Below are 22,272 nucleotides of genomic sequence, written 5' to 3'. Positions count from 1 at the left end.
CATCATAACGCACGCCGCGTGCCAGAAAGACACTTTGATACCGCAACCAGACTCTGGCTCGCTGAAACAATTATAAGTCAATTTGCTATCTAGTCTACTAACCGTTTTCACCAGATTTCAAATGAGTATTCAAACTGTAAGAAGTTAAACGACCACATTTGTGCGACTAGGGCTGCACGCAACAATGGAAGTACAGGTAGGCGATTTTCAATGTGTTTTGCGTCATATAACCGAATCTATAAACAATCTGACATCGAATTGAAGTTGAGATTGGATAACGCACATCTATGTATGAAATATTAAAAGGTTCTGCTCTTAAACACTAAAAAGCATGTACAGTAATAACTTGCAGAAACTGCTCTGAAGTCCAAAATGATCCCTAACAAAGAGCTAAGTGTTATCGCACCATGTGCGCAGGTGTCTTAAAGCCCAGAACAGCCAATCATACTAGTGTTCTAAGTACGGCTTGATACTGAGCACAGCCGGGATCCTCACTAACACACACAGTGATTGGCAGGGCTGATATTCACTGTGTGGGAGCACAACTTCAGATCTGTGCCTCAGGTAACTGCCTGATTCCATTCGATTTTCCCCAAAGTCGTCACACAACTTCCCTACTTCCACCAAGGTTGAGTCAAAGTTAATCCATCTCTCTTTTCCTTTCTTCCTTCTCTCTATTTCTTAAGCTGTCCATCCGTGGAAGATCTTCTGATTCCTGCAAGTAGTTTCTTTTCTTTCTCTTCTTCAACCCGTAGTCCAAAACTCCTTGAGTAATCTGCTTGATGTTGGTATAACCTCTCCTGAAACTGCACGGACACAATTCGGAAGAGAACCCTTGTATATATACTTGAGTGTGTGTGTGCTGGCAGATGCATATCCCACATATCGTTATTTTGGTAAAAGGGCAGGGGAGGGTAATAGTCCATAATAGCACTCATTCAGAAAGCACAACAATCAGTCAGTCAGTCAGCTTCGTCTTTCAGTCTCACTTCTACAGTTGGTTGTGTTTTGCTAAAGCTCTCTGGGTCAGCAGCTTCTTTCTGATCAGTCTTTATCTGTCTGGCATACAAAGAGTGTTCAAAAGGTCACGAGGGAATGTTCTAAATGAATGCGTTTTGTTTCGCGACGTGCTGTACATTCTGTTCTATACTAAGCTGTGTGCACATAAATGTGTGTATTCATGTATGAACAGTATCTAGTGTGTGCATCGGGAAGTAAGGGGATGTGGACAGACTAGTCAATTAGTTGATTGATTCAAAGGTTCTGTATGAAAAAGGTCCATCATCCATCCATATATCTATCTACCTGTCAATCTACCTACCCATCCATTCATCATCCTACCTTTTCGTCTACCCATCTATCCGCCTAACCATCCATCCATCATCTACCCATCTATTCACCTACCTACCAATCCACCCCATCCATCCATTCACCTATCTACAGTGTGTATAGAAAAGATAATTTATCATCAAATATTTGCTGCTTTGCAGGCTGAAAGGAAGACTGACACAGTTTTAGATTTATCCGTTTATATTTACTCAGTGCAACTTATAACATCCAAGTTAAAGATATAACACCAACATGTCAGAAAAAAAACACACAAAAAAAAACAATCAGTGAGTTGGAATAAGGATCACCCTCTTGTGTCAATATTTTGTTGGAACATATTAATTTTTTTTGGGGGGGTGGGGGGGGGGGGGTGGGCTGGCTCTGATACTATTTCATGCATTGAGTTGTTTACACTGATGCATTTAATGTTGCTAAATGATGATCATGACATCACGGAGGGCGGAATTCCTTTTATAGGCACTTCTAGTGTGCACACAGCATATAGAGCGATAGCAAGAGTGTGTGCCAGTCAATGTGCTTCATTCAGGTTATGGAAGCTCTGCACTGGACTTGCTCAAAAAGAAGGTCTCCAAATAAGTGTGTTTTGGATGTGAGGGAAAGATAACCTTGTCCAGCTTCCCAAAGAACCCAGTATTAAGGGAACTGTAGATGCAGTTTGTTTCCATCATTTCTATGACAAATTTTTTCTAAACATGGCTCAGATCGACGCTGGATTTGCACAATGTTTGATACTGAAAGATGGAGCGGTCCCAGCAAAAAAAAAGGTCCCTTAAAAAAATACCCATGTACTTGTGGACATGGCCTCAGTCATGACTGCATGCGGCCTTTCTTGAGGAGTGGCTTTTTTCTTGCATCCTTCCCATACAAGCAACATTTGTGGAGAATTTATGATATTGCTGTCACATGCACACAATGACGACTCTTTGTCATAGATTCCTGCAGCTGCTTCAGAGTTGCTGTTGGCCTCTCTGCTCAGTTTCCTCCTTACTTTTTTTGGAGTGACGTCCTGATCCACTTAATAATATATTTCACTGTGCTTCTAGGCATTGCAAAGCATGACAAAGCCCCCCCCCCCCCCCCCCCCCCCCCCCCACCAAAAAAAAAAAATGTATTTTTTGAATCCATCTCCAGACTTTTTCCATTGAGAAGGTGCTTAGCTACACCTGATTGAGTTTACAAGTCCTTTTCCAACTCAGTGATTCTGTTTTTTATTTATATACTTTTTTTTTCTGACATGTTGCTGTCATATATTTTTCCCTTTGATGTTAGAAGTTGCACTGAGTAAATATAACTGGATAAAACTAAAACTGTGTCAGTCTTCATTTCAGGCTGCAAAGCAAAGAAATGTGATTATTTACAAGGGCAGTGATTTTGTTCTATACCCACTGTACCTACCCCCCTACTTATCTACCTACAAATCCACCAATCCATCCATCTACCTTTCTATTCATCAATCCATATAGACATCCACCTGATCTACCTACCTACGGTATCTATCCACCTGACCATCCAACCACCTACCTATTATTCACCTACCTTCCCATCTATCCACCTTATCTATCTCTCTATCCACCTAACCACCCATTCATCCACCTGTTTAACAACCACTATTGTTTTCTGTATAAATACATGTGTGTGTGTGTGTGTGTGTTGGTAACATTAACACACCTACCAGTTGACTACTTTTCTGGATGACTCCTGACTACGTCTCTACACAGCCATGTCCATCTGTGTCCAAAATTGTTACATTTGTAGAAGCACAGATTTAACTTCATCTTCTCACACTTATTATGCTTTATTACTTGCTGATGCAGCTGTGTGTGTATTCATTACAGTTGTGTGCAGCACGAGTCCACTTTACTGTTCCTCTATCCTCATTTGCATCCCAATCATTTCATTTTTCATTGGCATCACACCAGCCCCAATGTTGCAAAACACTTAAGGGACATGACTTAATAGTTGCATGAGGGTAATGTTAAAAAACTCATGCATGCCTCGTACACACTCTGCTGCTCGTGATACCATAGACATTAAGGCTCTTAAAACTTAATCCAACACCAACGGTTCGGTCCAGGAAAGCCCGAGGCTGCAGGTGGGATTGTGGGTGTCCGTGGGTGCAGGAATCCTGGTGCATCAGCAGAAAAGGTGCAGAGTATTTTTGATGCGCTGATCCTATGTTCTGCTTATCACAAATTAAATTTGCGTTTTGTCCTTCAGGCTATATAATAATGCGTGTGGGAGGACTGGATTTTAGTCTCTTGGAGGAGAAGAAGGGCGTAGAGTAAGAGCGAGAGAGAGCGAAATGAGTGCATGTGGCACTGAGTGTGTATGTGGAAGACTTTCTTGGCATTCTTTCTCTCTCTCTTTCCTTCGGAGTCTCGTTGTTTGTTAGTGCCAGGCTTTTATGCCAAGCCGGCAGCCATTACTCAATCAGACAGCTTCCTGTGAGCTCTTCTCATTAAAACCTCACACGAACTCAAAACCTATGAGCACAATTATCACCCTTTATACAAACACACACACAAACCCCGAGGCGCACGCACACAGTTGACTAACAACAAAATACAGACGAAACAGAAATCCAAGTCCTGCCGAAGTCTCAATTTAAGGGACGCTATTAAAGCACTTGAAACGAACTAACCCCAGTCACCCCTACACACAGGCCGTTTACAGCACTGTACATCTAAAATACCCCTCTAAAAGCACAAACACTGTAACAGACTGTGCTCCGAATCATTTCAATTATAATGAAGCTGTAAACACAGAACATTTTAAACTAAAATAACAAATCCGCTGCACTACAGAGCTGCTCAAGTCAAATAATTAACCGTTTGCCAGAAATAAAATTCATTTTCTTAAAAATATCATGTGTAGTGTATGTGATTGTTCAGCTACGAATTGTATTACTAATGAATGTTCTGACCGTCGTATCAACTCAAACTTTATGTTCTCAGTCTCTTTTAAATCTGAAAAACATCTTATCAGATGATATTTATATAATTAAACTTCTAAATATATTTGAATCCTCTTAGTTAATTATCTTATTTTAGGTTTCAGTCTTCAGGGTCACACGATCCCTCTGAAACCCTTCAAATACGCTAATCTGGTGCTCAAGTAATTGGCGCACTTCTGTACAAAAATAGTTTCTGTTTAAATTTCCCGAATGAACTGATTCACTCAAATAAATCAGACTTATTTGATCGTTGCCTCGGCCCAGTAGGCTGTAAACCTGCACGTGAGATACAGCGTGACAAATATGATATAGCTGTTACGTCACGCTACAACTGCTACATATTCCCTAGTAGCTTGTTACTGAAAAAGCAACATTAATAATATGATAAATTGCTCGTGATGTTTCTCATTTGTACGTTTGTTCGGAGAAAACCTCTAAATATGATACTCTATCATGCAATGTTAAAGTCTCCACCAATTCTAAAACTGAGAAATTTGATTGAATTACGATTGATTTGATAATAATTCAATTGATATTTGATGTCAGTTGACACATTTGTGCGTTTGCCTTTGCACTGCAGTACAGTCGGGGTTCAGCTGGTAAGTACAAACTCCTGCAGAGAGACAAACACACTTGAATAAAGTTGGTCAACAGGAAGCGTGTTCTCGCAGGTTGTGTGTGCTGTTTCTCACCGGGATCACAGCCTGCTGAGCAGCACCGCATGTTGTTATCAAAAGGAACAGGAGAACAAGAACGTGATCACCAAGCCTTCCCGTCTCGTCCCCATTCTGCCAGTTATCTATCAGCCCACAAAGGGACTATTTCTTTCCATATGATAACATAATCTTCCTTTTCTGTTCCTCTCTGAAAAGTGCCCTTTAGAGTCTCTTTATCAACAGTGTTTCTCTCTCTGTCTATCTCTCTCTCTCTCTCTGTTCACCGCATTAGACTGTCTCTCTGTCTTTTTCTTTCTAAATAACTGTTTTTTTTTTCTTTCTGTGCCAGTGACCTTACAGCGAGGCTTTGAACCTTGCTCTTTCTTCCTCCCTCTCAATCATTCTCTCATTCTCTCCCTCGCTCTCTCTCTCTTTCTCTCTCTCTGGAGCGAAATCACACACTCATCAGTTTTCTCCGCTTGGCTCTTGATGAGCAAAGTCGCAAGGAGAATATTAATGAACTTCAGCAACCAATTAACACCTAACTCACATAACAACCTTTTATACAAGCCAGCATGCTGGGAAGAGAAGAAGAGAGGGCAACGGAGAGAAGAGTGAGAGAGAGAGAGTGCAAAACAAAGAGGAAGCCGTTTAATTTGACATTTATGCTGCGAGGATGAAGATGACGGAGGTGTCTGTAAGGGAAAAGTGAAAGACAGAGCACATGATCATGTTAAAACGAGACCGAGGAGTGGGATGAGGAATCATGGGAAGAAACCGCAATCACAATTAATCAAGAGTTGTGCTTCTAGACCGATCCAGACTGTTGAGAGCATTAGAGTGATTAAAACGAGTTCATTATTCAACTTGCATAATTAAATTCCAATTCCAGTTAAATTACGGAGAAAAATGATCGAAAGGGATCGTATTGCTATTGTGAATGTGCACTATGAATCTAAAATGAATGATCCAGTCAGTAATAGGGTCATATGTAAAGGAGAGGCACTCTCAAAAACACTTTTTACAGTAATTTTAAATAAAAATAAATAAGGAAATCAATCAATCAGGATCAATCAAGACTCCAGTTTTACATCTGTATCCTGATTACCCACAGACAAACGCTTGCAGGCAAAACTAGGCCGAATAGTCATTATAAATATAAAACGATGTATGTCATCCAAAATAAATCTACAGGAGGTGAATCTAAATATGGTGAAAAGTTCTGTGCTGAATATAATATCTTTTCTTGGGTTCTGAAACCTATTTAAGACAGAAAATGTGCATCAGGAACATCTTCTCTGACCCAGTACAAATCACAGCAAATCAAATTACAAAAAAAAATAAATAAATAAATGGCCATAGAATACTGAAAGAATGAAACCCAACCATGATAGAAGTTATAATGTCATTGAGCTTCAAAACAAGATTATGAAATGGCAGAATATGTCGTCACTGTCAGAGACACTGAATACAGATTCACTTAATGCATCTTCACTGTCAGAGACGTATGACACAGACGCTCAGAGACACAGAAATAGAGACTGCAAGAATAAGGCATCCGTAGATACACGGTATTGAATTAGAGAATTGTTAGAAGGTGGGTGAGAGACAAGCACTGAGCTTTTTTAATATATTGGTTGACTCTCTATGATTTGTTCACATCAGAGGTAACTATGTGGTAACTGTGTATCAATACAGATTACCTGATTCAATTTAATAGTGATTCATAAGCTATTGATTCAGTTGGATTTGACTGAATATGAATAAGATTTAAGTGTAATGTTTAATGTCCATTTTGTTGTCCAGCATGTCCAAAATGACCTTCGTGTGTCAGACTGTTTTAAAGTGCTCATATACAAGTTCATAATTTTATTTTTAGTGTCTCCTGGAAATACATTTCACCTCTTTCACCTTCTACAGGAAACATTCTGTTATTCCCATCTCTCTTTAAACCTCACCCTTCTGAAAAGCCCTGGGCTGATCTGACTGCATCTGACCTAGTCTGTTGTGATGGCTTCACCACATAGAGAACTTGTCAGAAATATAAATTCTTTACCATAATCGGGTTTTCATCTATGAACAATATACAGTAATATCTATGGTAACTATAGTGTCTGTTCTTACAATGTTTTTTGCCTTTACAGTGAAAAAGCATAAGTCTCCTGGACATTGCGAAATCATTTAGAAAGCTGTTCTTTGAAAGCGGACCAATGCAAACATGTCACATGGCAACGTAACCAAGTCCCAGAAATGATGACAGGACTACAAACGAGGCATTTCAGGCAAGTGTTTTCTGTTTGGAGAGATTAGCTCCCTTTGGTGTGCTTTGAAACTCTGCAGATCATTTACATGCACAAACAGCTATATTACACACTAAAGGAAAGGCAAAATTAAAAATTACATTTACATTTCGGCCCACACTGGTCACACCTTTGATTCACCACAAGGAACCAGTTCATAAGAGTCATTTGTACATCACTGAACTACACTGGTTGCATGTTTGTTTGTTTTTTTTTTTTCGTTCCAGCTGGCAAAATCAACTTAAATTGATAGTTCACCCAAATATAAAAATTATGTCATCATTTGCTCTGCCTTACATTGTTCCAAAACTGTATTTTTCTTATGCTGATCATAAAAGAAGATATGCTGGTCCCCAATGACTTCATCATTTTGAGGGGGGCAATACTATGGAATACCTCTTCTGTATTCAGCAGGTGACAGAAATAAATAGTGGTTTGGAACAACTTGAGCATGAGTAAATATTGACAAAATTATATTTCTTTGGTGAACTATCCCTTTAAAGGTGGATCTGGCCAATATTTTGGGGTACATACTGTTTTATTAAATCACATTCAATACAGACTGCAAACTTAAATTCACAACTGCTGGCAAAATGTTTATATTTTACTTTTTTTTTTTTACAGTGACACTTAAGATTCAGCAGATGTGCTCACTCCTGATGAAAAACGGTGCTGGAACCTTCCAACTTGATACTGTACATTACAAAAATATACATTTAAAAACAAAACAACACAACTCAAACTATACAGTTGAGTGGGTTTTGTGTAATTGGTACAACTTTCACACCCTAAGACCAGTTAGCAGAAATTTGATCTTGCTTGATTTTAAGAATCAATACTGGGAACACTATATCAATATATACTATAACAAATATCAATATTTTTACCCAGTCCTAGTGATAACCAGGAATTGTGTTGTAATTTCAACCAAAGCCTGAGTCACAACATCATTAGATTTTGCCTTATTAGATTTGGCACATTACTGGTGCAAAATATGCCAGTAATGTGCTTTTTACAAAATCACACAAACACTCAAATCAGTCACATATTTTTGTGTGGCCAGCATTACAATTCCAGCATGTCCAGCACATCTAAACCCATTAAACAACAGACCAACACAATCAATTTCCCCCCTTAAATCTCAAAACACTACCTATACTCAATTATCCTTATCATGTCAGTGATATGTCATACAATATTTATGACTAATATTCATATAATCGTTGCTGCGACTTTGTCAAAAATTGGGTTGCTTAACCATCCCTTCATTGATTTGTCAACAGTGTGAGACGTCACAGCCACAGACTGAGAGCTGAATTCAACTCTGAATTATGTTAAACAGTCTCACGGGAGGGTTTCATTGAAAGAGGAACATTTCCAAAAACAAATAACTGAACAAAGGTAGGCCGAGACACAAAATAGATCTGGATGATGTTGGGACAGCGGGACAGGACGGACAACACCAAGTACATCACTAGCAATAACTGAGAGCTGCAGCCGCTTAAACGGTCTGAAAAATAAGTCTGGAGCTAAAGTACGCATCTTTAACAGTCTAACAGGCCGTCTGTCGACTGAGAGGAACATGTAAGGAAATGAGAATTGAGGGAAAATGAAATAATTAGAAGGTCTACCTGCGGCGTTCATTGAAATATGCAAATCCATTTAATTTGGCTTTGATTTGCTCTGCTGCTTCCATTTCTAACTCACCCTCGCCCTCTCTCTCTCTCTCTCTCCAGTCATCGTCTTTATGTCTACGGCTCTTCTCTCAATCACACCAGCAATATTATACTTGTATTAATACACTGTAGGTATGTCAGTTCAATTACCGTAGTTATGTACTGCCCATGGGCACAGAAGGTGTATGTGTGTGTGTGTGTGTGTGTGTGTGAGAGAGAGAGAGAGAGAGAGAGAAACAGAAAGTGGGTGATAAGATGTTTATGAAAATTGTTATGCCTGAATCATTGTTTCAAAAACCTCAAACGTGAGAGTTATAATCAGTCTCTCAGTGTGCAGTCAGGTGAAACATATTTGGTAATGAAAATAGATGAGATTGTGTGTGTTTGAGTGAACTGCATGTGTGAGAGCGAGGCGAAGGGAGAGAGAGACAGATGTCTATGTAGATTACAGATCAAGAGAGCAACCTCACAAATAAGAAGCTGTCTTCCTTAAAGGGGCAGCGTGTAATTTTAATGAATAAAAAAAGTTAGCCAGATTTAAGTTCATTTGCATATTTAAAGATGCTGAAATATATTCACGTTTTGGAAATAATGAGGAAAAAAGCATACACGTTTAAAAGTAGCTGTATCATGCATCTGTTGTATAAACACTACCAGAAGTATTTGAGGTCAGTTTTTTGAAAGAAGTGTCTCATGCTCACCAAGGCTTAAGGCTGACCCCTAACTTCTGAATAGTAATGTACAGCTCGCTCAGTGCAATTCTGTGTGCAACTGCTCTACATAATGCAAAAATATATCGGGTCACATTTTTCAAATGAACATCTCTCTCACACCAATAACGTTAACCTTGAGTAACAGAAATCACAGTTAGACAAGAGTTGAACTATTGGGGACACATTTGTCAGGCTGACAATATCCCAAGAGATGAAAACCCTTCAGAGCAATGATGCACACAAAAGGACAAGGTGACATTCAGCATAACTCAAAAGAACACCACCAATGTAAATAGCACCGTAAACAGTTAAACAATTGGTAATAAAGCAGTAAATGAGCACTGGCAACAGCAGCCCGCAGAAGTACCGCAGAACGAAAATGTATTGAAGTACATTTGTGCACTGTCTTTTACAGTTAATTGATGAACAAATATAATCTCATAAAAGCTAAGGAAATAAAATTTACGGCACAGAAAAGACTTCTGGCCTTGCACATTAAACTGTGCCAAAATGTAATTACATGTCACACACACAACACTAAACCCTTACAAATCCAGCTTTTTTTTTCTTCATCCACGTTTCCTCTTCTCCTATTTCAGTCCCATCTTCCCTTCATCATTACGAGGAAGTGGACAGTTTCTGGGCAAGGTGACCTCAGCATAAAGGTGCTCTCTGATAAATAATGCACTGTAGTTTTTACTACAGAGCTTCATGTCAAACTCAAGCTGTTGCTATCAGATAGTCAGCAGCCAAGAACACAGAACATCTTGGCTGTTCGAAAGCATTATTATCTCCCACCCACCCACACACACACACACACACACACAGACTACATCTCCCCTTCTGCGCTACTATCCCTACGTTTCGTCTGTATGCATCTCTTTGCACCAAAAGACATCTATTTTTGTGTCTGTGTTTGTGTGTATTAATCACAAGGCTCATTAGCTTGTTTCTACATATAGAGCTCCAAACTATTACTACACACACTAATGAAGACTTTAATTTGTTTGTCCCATTAAAAAAAAAAAAAAAAAAGGTTTTCCGTATACAAAAAGTGTCTATGTGCAAATTTAAACTCACAAACACAATATTTCTAGATGCTTTCATTAGGTTTTTATTATTAGTTTAGCACACACATGCATTTCTATGCACGTACACACACTCACAGATTCAAACAAGCTCCTAGCTGTAGGTGTGGCATCAATCTCGTTGTTTAATGTGTTAAATTGTGCCGTAATTATAGTTATTACAGCTCCTCTACTAGCATAAGCCAAGCAGGCAAATCCTTGCTCTCTCTCTCTCTCTCTCCCCTCTCATTTGTCTGCTCTCCCTCATTCTCTCCTTTCTTCATGCACAGCTGGGCACTGGCTGCAACAAACACAGCCAGTAATGTCATTCAGAATTAAGCATGCAGTCGCCAAGCAACTGCCTATCAGCAGGCTCACACGCCTCTGTGCTCCGGCCACACACCAGCACTCTCGGCCAATCAGGTGAGTCGATCCCCAGAGTCCTTCCACAGTGATCAGAGAATACAAGAGCTCTGGGCATAATCTGCATCACATTTCATTCCTTATTCTTATTCTGCTTATTTCTTCCAAGTATACAGAGAGGATTGTCCTTGGGGACGCTCATGCTTGCTGTCACTTTTTACTCCAGTGGATATTTCCCAGGGTAGGTTTAGTTTTAAAGGTCAGTGTCTGTGTATAGGCACATACATTAACATCTTGGCTGCAAAATAGCTGTTGAACATTTCCAACAACATCGTCCAGGAAAAAGATTCAGGTCATTGAACATGCATTGGACTTCTGTGGCAACATAATACCAGGACTAGGATGCTGTCACACTGCGCTGTAAAAAAGCAACTGCATATTTTCCAGTTGACAGGACCTTTTGAGTATTAAATAATAATGTATGTGAATAACTTGAAACTACATGAAAAGCCATGTTATATCAACAGAATTCTCCCAAATGCTGACCCGACTAGTGAAACACAGGTTCCTGAACAAAGAATTTCATATTGAGCAATACTGCTGAAAGGATTTTTGAGTAACCAACATCCATGCAGAATGAATAAATTATGCGCTTAATGTTACAATATTATTGTTTGCTGTTTGCCGACTCTTTGAACAGTCTTTTAAAACTATAGCCCAGATATATTTTTTTGTAAGATGATGGATTCTTCAGAAACAACAATGCACTTCTCACACATTAAGTATTCTATAATACTAAGCATATGCCACCAAAAGATTCATTTATTTTGTGTGTTACTAACAAATTTGATGAAAAAAAAACCCACTTATAAGCACTTATGACAAATCCCTATGTGACAACTAGCCCCAGTCTCTCACAATATAAGTTTATCCAGTTCTCCTCCTCTGCATCCGGTTTATTCCATCACCCCATCCCTCCATCCCTCCACCCCCTATCTCTCTCCATCTCCTCGCTGTCATTAATATGGCTGAGGTGTCAGGCAGTGGCTATGTTGAGCAGCTGAGTTCAGGCAGAGGACAGCGAAAGAAAAATAGAAAGACAGCAGCTGGTATGAGGTGACAAGGTGGAAACACAAATGCACATGCTCACCCACACCAACTTTTATATCTCATGACCCAAACAGATAAATATATATAGATTTCCTGAACAGCAGACGGTGAGCAGAGCCACACTGAAATGTTGAATTACGCGTCAGGCTTCACATCAGCATCTTTACAGGACCTCATAAATCTACGACAAAGAGCACCAGGGGCAGAGAAATCACAGCAGGATGTGAAATACGCTCGCTCTGTGCACAATCAATACTGCTTTACACACACTCTCAAGCTCAGGCTGGGACCCTCAGGAGCCCAGAACTGTGACCACGGTTATTGCTGAATCCAGCAACTGATTGTCAATGAAAACTCATATGAAGCTACAGTAATGATACCACAGTCAGAGAGAGAGGTGGATATGAAGGGGTGGGGGGTGGTCCATTAGGAATAGGGTAAGAGTGAGATTAAGCCACAGAGAAATGAGGCACCGTGCATGAATGCTGCTGACAAGACCAGCTTAGACCAGAATGAATTTCCTCGGTTAGTATCAGCTTGGTTTTTCAGCTGGTGGATATCAATGGTGTTCACCTACAAAGATGAAGCAATGCTGGTTGACCAGAGGTCATTGTGGTAAAGTTGGTTGACTCCAGGTTGGGGTTTATATAAATCAATGTTATTTTGAATTCTGTATTTTGTGTGTAAGGGTGGATATAGATATAGATAAATAGTCTAACATTCAAATTAAATGTGCAAAAGATTCATAAATTTCAACTGACAACAGAAAATTGGCATTATTCATTGGCAAGGTAGTTGGAAGATTTTGGAAAAATGACTTCTGGTAGTCCTACAAGGGCCAAAAATCTGTCTATCGGTCAATCACAAACCAACACACCAGCATCCGATTCTAGGGTCCAGAATACACACCACAACAGATGCTCGTGACTAGACATGTTGGTCTTTTCATCAGGGAAGGCTGAGTGGAGGTCGTCTCGAGGTTCACTACTCAGCATTTGAAGAGTTGCTGAACTGTGTATTTCTCATTTATCATGCCATCACGGGTGCTCACAGCTGGCGAAGAGAGACGGAACACAAAAAACAGCTTCAATTCAACCATCTCAACCGGTCTCGGATGAATGATGCCAGTCTGCTAAAAGTAAGAGGAAAGCAGCTTACTAAAGAAAAACAGCACTGCACGGTTTCGAAGATTGTCAGTAGTTCAGTTGAGAGGATCAGTCTTGAACGAACAACAGCGGGGAGCCAATTATACGTCAACATTTGGTGGCTCACCGATGAGTAATTGTTGAGTCACCATCCAGAGTTGAAGGAGATGAATAATCAAGTGTGTTTGTGTCTAGTTTGTTTCTCTCCGACTCTTGTGATCGGTGATATTTGCATTTGTGTTACGCTCACAGTGAGTGTCTGTGTGTTGGCTCATAGCCTCTGCATCTGAAAGCATCAAAAGCATCTAAATTATTCTGACAAGCAGCTTGCTGATGATGTCAAGCCCAAATCGTTCATATTGTTCTCTGTCCTGCCAGGCATTCACACACACAATTATACATCACACGAACTCCCACATACATAGACAAGCCGACGCGGAGATGCAAAGAAATAAAGCTTGAGATTTTCAACATATTTCTCCTTCATAGATGCCCTCCCACACTCTTTCCATCCATTCAAAAGCCCTCGACCGCTGGGGCAAAGATGAATAAACACTCTGGCCCACACTCTGTGGCTGTCAAAAGTCGTTCTCAGGTCTCGGGCACACTGATACCATTGTGTTCGCCCGCAATATGCCACACAAAAAATGCTTCTCCTCTCCTCCGAGCCCTCTCCTATTCTTTCCCCCTCTAATTGTTGTCTCTGATGTGACCTAGAAAGGGAAAACAGTGAGGAAGTAGCAGGAGAGAGGGAAAACATCAGCTGAAAGAAGCTGGAGTTAATGAGGAGCAACCTGGCTGACCCCCGCAGGCAGGCGAATGTAATTGCAGTTAACTTCCTCTAATGTGGTGCTAACTAACAACAACAACCCAAACTACTGGAGGGGGCTCGCAGGTGCCTGAGAGAGGGCTTCCTGATTAGCCTTCTAATCTCAGAGAGTGTGAAGAGCACTTCAAGAGCCAGCGGCTCCTCCGTCGGTTCGCCAAGCCCCCCGGTCAGCTCTCCAGATCCGTTCTGGTAGGTAAAAAAACGAAAAGACAAGAGCCAAGAAGAGGAAACAGGCTAGGAGGACAAAAGCGAGAGGGAAAAGACTGTGACAAAGTGGGAGAGAGATAAAAAAGAGACAGGCACACACAGTACGAGAGATACTGCTGGTGTGTTTTTAAGTCGTCAGGAGGAACTTGTTAGATTGTAGTCTTTGTTTAACCTGGCTGGTGGTTAGTCCCAGGTGATACGTGGCTTCCGTGACCTGTCAGCCGCCACAGTGGGGCTTCAGCCTGTCTCCGGCACGCAGACGGCCAGCGGGAGAGCTCACACGCTCGGTTTACAGTGTGATTCCTCACCTCTCGCAGTAGTTAGGCTGTGATTCATTCTCTCTGAGTCGGAGTTGTTTTGCTTAATGAATAGAGTTGTGCATTGCCAATTCCGCTAGATGGGTTTTTCGGATGCAGAGAGATAGTAGGGGGGCTGGAGCGGAACCATCAGCAAGCCGAGACTCTGCAAGCGTGTGTGCACGCACCGGTGATAAAGTGCTGTTGCCCACGCGTGGTATCGGGGATGGACCGGGCAGCGGGATGCCCGCCGGAGAGACAGCTACACACCCGCGCTGCGATCTGGAGTGCAAAGAGAACATCTCTTGCTGTGAGCAATCTGTACTCTCTTCAATGCTTTCTCTCTCGCTCCGTTTTATACATCTCTCGTTCAACCTTTGCCTGCTTCATTTTTAGCAGCAATTTGTAAAACACGGACCTCCAGTCACCTCTCCTCCATCCCACAATGCCTCTCTGTGTGATTGGTTCACATGTGCCCCGTCACATTGCTGCTCATTCTCTAGCTGCGAATCTTCTCTCTAAGGACAGCAAATGTGGAGGTATTTACGACCACATTTTAATGCCAAACTAAAATACATTTTATAAAAAAAATTGAAAATTTTGAGAATAATTTAATAATCATAATATTCTGAAAATGATCAAAAAAGTATGGTCTCCATGATAACGGTTAAACAAATAATCATGATTATTTTGTAAAGAAAATTATAATTGCGATTATTAAGACCTCCAATTCTTATGCAGGGTTTATTTTTCCCTGATGTACTTTTCTGATTTATTTTATTTATCATATAAAATTAACAATCTGTACACTATAAAAACTGTCAAACCTTAAGGAGCTTCTATCTAAAGTTAAAACAGTGAAATTTGTAATAATAATAGCGGATTATGCTATCATTCTATCAAAACTACAACAAAAAAGACTTTGCGTTATGGCACAGAAGTAGCATAAGTGCATTTATTCAATAAAGTCGATATTCATGTTTGAACTTCATAATAGATATAGTATTCTCTTTAATTTATCCATTTAAGAGAAAAGCTTTAAACTATTGACATCTGGCAACCCAAGGCATGAAAGCTTGTGGACACTTATTAATGTAAGCTAACGAAAATATAAAACTGGGGAGAAAATACTTTCAGGATAAATTACCATCAGACAAATAATGGAGACAATTATGGTTAATTAATTGAGGGAGGCAGCATTCAAGATCGAGATTAAAATTCGCAGCCTTATAAGAAAGTTGTACAGTACCATCATATCCATGTTGTATGACACTATTCTCATTACTCTTTATTATTCTCGTAAAAAGCCCATCATGAACACAAAACAAAATGCTCGTTTCAGTTTTGCTCTTGAAATTTTGGCTCTCTCAGAAAGTTTTTTTCAGAGCACAGATTTTATTTGATTTTTTTCTCAACTGCTGTAATCCTAACACATTCATTTCACAACTCAGTTTCTCTCACCCAGCAAAATAAAGCCCTGTTCTCTCTTTCTTCCACCTGTCTTTCTTTTCCTCTGCCTTCTGAGCTTGTTATGCCCCCCATCAGCTGCCGACCTGAAACAGTGTGATAACGTCAGTGTAAAAGAAAGAGTGAAGGAAGGAAAAGCATTAGAACAGATGAAGAAATCATTCATCCCAAGTCCCCCTCCCAAATCCCTAATGTTATATTCCTATCCCATTACATCCCACCCTCCAATATGCCCGCTGTCCAGTGCTTTGCTCCATAACCTCTTCATCTCCAAACGCTTTCTTTTAATATGACTCTGGCTGTGCCCTGCGCAGCCCTCCTGCCTGTTTGTGTTCTTCCGTTGTGCATCGCTGGGGGTCGCCATGACAACATCACCCTGACAACCATCCCTCCTCCGAAATGTTCCGCTCGTTTGCATCTCATTTGCATGTTGTCACAGCAACGAGCTGCATTTGACTTTGACAATAAAGGGGTTGGTGTAACCCGCGCCATCGCTCTTTACCCTGACCCCGGGCTTTTCTATTCTCACGCCCAGCGGGACACGCTATTTAGTTTTTAATTCCTGTCATACACTCTTTCTGGAGCCCTCCTCTTAAGTCGCTTTCTCTTTCAGTTTTCCTGGCAGACTAAAGAAAACGTTTAGCTCATAAAAAATCCATCAAATGTTGGCTGAATCATTTATTTCCTGTCAAATCAAATGTTGGGCTTTTTAACCTGCTTTTGCTTAACACTTCTGGTCACGCCACAACTCGTTTTACTAATTTCCCCATCACTTCTCGTTTTGTCTCAGAGTTGCACACACAAACCCTCACTATTTGTCCTGAGACTGAGGTCGTCCGTCCCTTTTCCCCCCGAAAGCTCCAAACACAGCTGCTGCAAAATGACTTACTTCCCTTCTACAGAAGCCATTTCCGTCATTTGCATTCCAGTTCTGCAGAAACACAAACACACACACACACATGCGCGCACACGCTGGCATTTCACTCCAGAGACTACCTCAAGCAGCTGTGAAATTAGTTACACGTTTTGAATTTGTCGTTTTGAAATATTTTGTGTGCATTAAGGTGACTATTAAAATGCTGGCTGTTTTTTTTTTAAAACAAGATTTTAGCTAAGCATCTTTGCCGATAAATGCGGGCAGACACGTGAGAGTCGTGACTAATGAGTTTCGTCCTTTCAAAGTGTACATGAGTGCATGTAAGTTTTCAGTTCTCTAGGTGCTTGTATGCATGTGTTTGAGTGTTTATATCTGCAGACAGTGATTATATTTCTTTCTCTATGACTCCTTTAAAGCAACAAAGAACTGAGAAGGAAAGAACAAAAGAGGTAGAGAGAGAGAGAGAGAGAGAGAGAGAGAGAGAGAGAGAGAGAGAGAGAGGCTAGCTGGAGACAGAGAGAGCTTCTGCATTTAGAGAGTGGAAAATAAGGAGAGATGAAGAGACAATAAATGGGTGTTGTGTTGACAAAGCAACAAGAAGTTTGAGATCTTTGGCAAAACAACCAACCTGCAATGCAGCGAGCACCAATAGGAGTGAGGAGATAGTGATCCGCCAGCCAATCGGTTTTGTTACTCCTAACTGTTATTTGAAATAAATAAATGTAAAATAAAATAAATGTCAAAAGAAATATTAGATTTAAAACTAAAAATGTCCTGATGTCAACTAACTGAAATAAGCTCAAGTATACTACTCATTTAATTTAAATTATTAAATCTAAAGCTGAAATAAAAATAAAGTTAAATAGAATTCTTTAGAAAACTGATAAAAAGTAAAAAATCACAAAACAAAATTACTAAAACAAATTCAAATGAAAACATAAAATAATAGCTAATTCAAAATATTAATAAAACTATCATAGTAAATAAATAAAATAAAATAAAATAAAATTAAATTAAATTAAATTTTATAAAATAAAAAACATGAACGCCAATAAGACATTCTCCTCCTGCATTAGTGAATGGTCCTTGGCCAAAATAAGCTGAACGAGACGATGATCTGTGGACGAGATATTTTGTTGTTTATTCAGTGTCCTGGCAATGCGAGACTAGTGTGAATAGGGTTTAGTGAATAGAGTGTGTGTTGCTGTGTGTGCATGTGAGAGAGGATGCCCAGCATAAGTGGATATTGAATAAACACAGATGAAAGGAATGATGGAGAGATGTTTAAGTAGACCATGGGATTTGATATGAAATAAAAAGACGAATATGAAACCTCCTCACTGTGGAGACTGTCCTTTTAGGCACAATAATACAGAAGTCCCAGAGTAACATGTCTACAATAGAAATCAATAACATACCCATTCTTACAAAGGACAGTAGGTCTAGTGGAAAAAAAAAAGGAGCTCTGGTTCTTTGGAAACTGAACATGATCAAGGCTGAGCGATTCAACTGTTCCATTTCTGCTCATTACAATGCTTCAATTAAGCTTCTGAGTGGCCAGACACACACTGTCCCTGAAGAGCATCGTCAACCATCTAAGTATGAATATGAACCATGAAACTAAGACAGGAAGAAAGAAAGAGAAATGATATCAATAAGCCATAAGAGCTGACACACTGCAGTGATTTTACTATGGGATACTGTTAGGCATGACACAAACTGCTTTTACTACAAAAAAAAGCCTGGCTTGTTGCTTTTATATAACAGTAAAACATTAAAAATAGCAATATGTTACAATTGATAGCAAAATTATTACATATATTAATGATAATAACCACAATAAAACATTTCTTCGATATTAAAATTAATACATGTAAAAATGAAAGCAAAATCATAGATAGAAATAATTGGGACATGCTGGCTACATCACAGCTTAAAGCATTTATTTTAGAGAATAAACTGTGTCATAAATATATATACAGTATATAGCAGAAGTGATGTCTGCCTAAACGTCTGGTTTAGGATTTGGGATGGATATTTGAGGATGGAGAATTGAGGACATGAAAGAGATATTTTGAGTGACGGACAAAACACAAGTGAGTGTGGGATGTGAGAGAGGAGGGAAGGTTTAAGATTAATACAATGATTGACAGGAGGTAAAAACTCCCCAGTGGAGGAAATATATTCATCACCCCTTTTGCTATTCAGCTTCATTTCACTGTAATTCTCCCTATCTGTTACTGCCAAAGCACTCTATCACTCCACTGCCATCATCCCTCGCTCTTGCTTGCTCTCTAGTGCACTTACACAAACTGAATGTGAAAGTAAATGATGTAAGAATGCTGTCTGTGAAAACGCACTTTTAGCCAAACTCACAGCGAAGGCTGACATCTCTGACAAACATTTCAATCTCAACACAAGCAGCTCTGCAGAAGCCAATCACCTGAAACACACCATACCCAAAGATGCACTGTAATGCCTCAACATCGTCTCATCTTCCACTTCCTACACAATTTCCACAACTCTATATTTCAATCTCTATCTTTCTCTCAAACACCCTTTCCATCGAAAAAGGGTATGAGAAAACCTGAGGCAAACTTTTTACCCACGTTTCCGTTGATGTTCTTGGCGAACTCTCTAATTTGTCTAATTTGTGTAGCTTGGATCTCTGCAGAAAATCATTCTTACTTGGAGTGCACAATCATTCTGCTGGTTCATCCTGTACTTTTGAGAACTACTTCTCATTGCAAACGTTAGCACATTAGCTAGCTAGCCAAACTATTGCTGTTACTTGGAAAACTTTGCCCAGTAACAGAATATTACCCAAAAGCCATTCCTAGTGTGGCCGGGAGCTCAATGCTCCGCATATGAAATAATACATGCAAATAGAAAAAAAAACACCAGCAAATTATTTTTTGTGTGTTGCATGTATTTGCAGCACTTTTCTGTATTTGTTTGTGTTGCATGTATTTGCAGCACTTTTTTGTATTTGATCTATCACAGACTATTCCCAAAATCGTACTTAATTTTCTGTGCTCTCACTTCTGGATGTGTGGCATATACGTGCGCCCCCCACCCCATCCCCCGCCATCCCTTGATCCCCCAGGACACAATTACAGTTTTCCCCCGGATACAAACTAATTAGCTTAAAAAGAAAAAAGAAAAAAACTCCCACGAATGAATAAATAAATAAATGAGGGGAAGGAAGCTAAATAAATGCTAATCCTTGGCGCAGTGCTCAGACACATGGACAGAGGGACACTACAACAGCTTCCTTCACACATACACACACACAGACAGACTGCGGCAAGGTGAAGTTGTTGCTGAAGCGTAGTGGGATTCTGTAGTAAATCAGCACACCTGTGCGGTGTAACCTGTGCGCGCCGCCTCTCTCTACCCAAGGGAATGAACGTCCCATTTTTACACTTGTATAAAAGCTTCTGCAGGAAAACAAATGTGCGTTGAGAGAAACAGCTCTTAATAAACGACACTAGACAGAGACAGAGCAGAGAGTTAAATGCCTAAAACAGCCCTAAACAAACATATTTTAATAAAGACTAGCGCTAGTAGCTAACATTTCACTAACAGGTCTATGTTCGGTGTGCATTAGTGGTTAATATAATTGAGGCTGAGGAAGGATGCTAATTAAGGAAGCTTTGGGAGCCATTAGTTCTTCCGTTATGAATAAAAGAGGATGAACTAAACTGACAAGTGTACATAACTCACGGCGCTAATGCTAATGCCACGGGACCCGCTAAACACCCGCGGCAACCTGCCAATGAGCCATGATCAGTTTTGCGCTTCTATTATAACCGTTAAACACTGGAATCGATCCGAAGATCCATGTTCCCATCAGCACCTGGGGACCACAATGACCCGGGGGCAGCTTTGCATTGGCGGCCATTTTGATATTCACGATTTTGCTCCAGTGGACAAAAACTAGAGCGATATTAATGGCATGAGGCAATCTGAGCTCGACTCAGAGTGTTTCTTTAATAATGGCTAGACTAACGAAGTGCAGGGAGCTCCAGTAAACGACCCCAGTAGATCCAGCACCCTTTTCCTTTAATGGGCTTTAATAAAATAGAATGATGGTCCCTTTATAAATTTTCTGTCAGAGGCAGGTGTGTAGGCACAGCAGGGGCAGCGCTTCAGAAATCGCTAAGGCAGGGATGTGGAACGAGGGAAGGCTGCTTTGCAGCACTGACGAAGATTTGCAGCATTGCTTAATGAATGTTAGGCTAACTCAGATGCTGTGGGAGTTCAGCCAAGAGACGTAAAAAGTGCTTTATTACACAACTCTTAAGCAAGGCAGGGGAGCTGGAGGGAGTGGGAGAGTTGGAGAAAAATGGAAATGGCCGAAGAAAAATGCAGCTGGGTCATTTTCATTAGGCAGTGCATTTTAATGTCCCCATCATATACATACAGTAAATTTTACATGTACAGGTCAAACGAAAATGAAACCTCAATCATTTACTCACCTTTGTGTCATTGACTGACTTCTGTGAAAAATAAAAGAAGATATTTTGATAAATGTTTCTGATATTTTTGAGAAATGTTTTTGTCCATAGAATTAATGGTCACCAAAACAGTTTTGTCTCCCAACATTTTTCAAAATATCTTCTTGTGGTCGAAAGAAAAAAAAGAAAAACACTAATTTCTAGGTGACCTATGCCTTTTAATACATATTTAATATATTTTTTATATTAATACTATATAAAAACAAAATCATAAAGGAAGTCAAATCATTTTGGAGGGAAAGCACACACACACACACACACACACACCCTCATGTTAATTAAATTAAGCACTATATTTCCATCCTTTTATTTTCCATACTGTCAGGAATACTTTTCATTTCTTTATTTGCAACCTGTTTCCATTGTGTTTGTGCATATTCAATAAAGAATCACATTATAATCAGAAAAGTTTCAATCCTAACTTGACATGCTGTCTGGTATGTCCTTTAAAGTCACAATGAAAAGTAGCAACAGATCTTTTTTTTTTTTTTTTTTTGCATTTTGACAACTATCTGAGGGTAACACATTTATCAAAAAAGGATGGGAACATGGTTATATCCAATGGTTGTTTGTTGGATTTTGAGATGTGGGCGATGTACTGTAAAATGGAGGCATATTTAAATTCAAGCTTACAGTCCATTTTAAGAAAGGGGTGGGATTTAAGCAGACTAAATGATTGGAGGAGTCCAGCATACATCACCAAAGTTGGCACTGGAAAATACAAATTTGTATGAAAAAAAACT

The 22,272-nt window shown here is 39.8% G+C and overlaps 1 protein-coding gene across 2 annotated transcripts in view; it reads right to left on the bottom strand.

The window, feature by feature from the left end:
* The window catches only part of LOC128030696 (cell adhesion molecule 4), a 121,624-nt gene that overhangs the window by 41,260 nt on the left and 58,092 nt on the right, over window positions 1–22,272 (bottom strand). The window lies entirely within an intron of this gene.

Source organism: Carassius gibelio, chromosome A16 (genome assembly GCF_023724105.1).
Source record: "Carassius gibelio isolate Cgi1373 ecotype wild population from Czech Republic chromosome A16, carGib1.2-hapl.c, whole genome shotgun sequence".
Taxonomy (NCBI): Eukaryota; Metazoa; Chordata; class Actinopteri; order Cypriniformes; family Cyprinidae; genus Carassius; species Carassius gibelio.
This window is presented reverse-complemented; position numbering and strand designations above follow the sequence as displayed.